Source organism: Myotis lucifugus, unplaced genomic scaffold (genome assembly GCF_000147115.1).
Source record: "Myotis lucifugus unplaced genomic scaffold, Myoluc2.0 scaffold_374, whole genome shotgun sequence".
NCBI lineage: Eukaryota > Metazoa > Chordata > Mammalia > Chiroptera > Vespertilionidae > Myotis > Myotis lucifugus.
Window position 1 is genome coordinate 936,157 of NW_005871422.1, and position 1,235 is coordinate 937,391.

Genomic DNA, 1,235 nt, shown 5'->3' on the forward strand with positions numbered 1-1,235 from the left:
GATGGCAGCCTCCACCCGGAAGCAGCGCCTCCCCCTTTGGTTTTAATTAGCAGCGAAAGAGCAAAGAGATGCCAGTGAACTCAGGCAAAGCAGAAGGTGAACTCTTGACTCTTCCAAAAGCAGTGCTGGAGGTTTACGTGAAATAAACCCACAAGTGTTACGTGTCCAGGGAGAAACCAAGGAAACACACAGCTGACTTCTGGCGAGATGCATAGAATTTGTCTATAAATGTCACGTAGAAACCACCGATTCGGGCAGGCTCTCCATTCATCACTTGGTGTGTGTGATTCAATACTACTTGGTGCCGACTGATGATAACTTGGGAGTCGGGGGATCAGTTCTGTGTTAAGGGGTGACCAGCAGTAATTAGAAAGGGGACATGCTGCCGGTCAACCTCCCTCAAAAATAAAATTTCATGAATGAATTTCACCAACTGTGATTCTGTTAAAATCTGAGTCATTTTTCCAGAGGTTCGTGTCACTTTCCATTTTTAACAGCCACACTGCACGTTGGCAATATTGGACCATGCTTCCATAGGGAAGAATTTCCTGAACCTGCTAGAAATAGAAATCATGTTCAGGCACTAATAAAAAAAAGTCTTTCAAACTCATATGAGAGTCTGTCAAACTCCTATGTCAGGAGAATTGTGGAGGCATAAATGCCAGATGTTTTCCTTCTCGCTCTCGTTCTCGTTTGCATCCTTTGATTTGGGCAGGTCAATGTTTTTGTTTTTCAGGGGGAAAATGAACCAAACCTCAAGAGGAAAGTACTAAGTAGTGACATTCTGACAGGGCAGGAATATACATCAACATATTAAAGATACACCTTGTTTGAAGCATCCTAATCCTATATAATAAAAGGGTTATATGCAAATTGACGCTAACAGCAGAATGACTGCCAATGACTGGTCACACACTGACCACCAGGGGGCAGAAACTCAATGCAGGAGCTGCCCCCTGGTGGTCACTGCGCTCCCACAGGGTGAGCTCTGCTCAGCCACAAGCCAGGCTGATGACTGCCAGTACAGCGGTGGTGGCAGGAGACTCTCCCGCCTCCTCAGCAGTGCTAAGGATGTCTGACTGCAACTTAGGCCTGCTCCCCGTTGGCAAGTGGACATCCCCCAAGGACTCCCGGGCTGACAGAGGGATGTCTGACTGCCAGCTTAGGCCCGATCCCCCAGGGAGCGGGTCTAAACCAGCAGGCGGACATCCCCCAAGATATCCCAGACTGCGAGA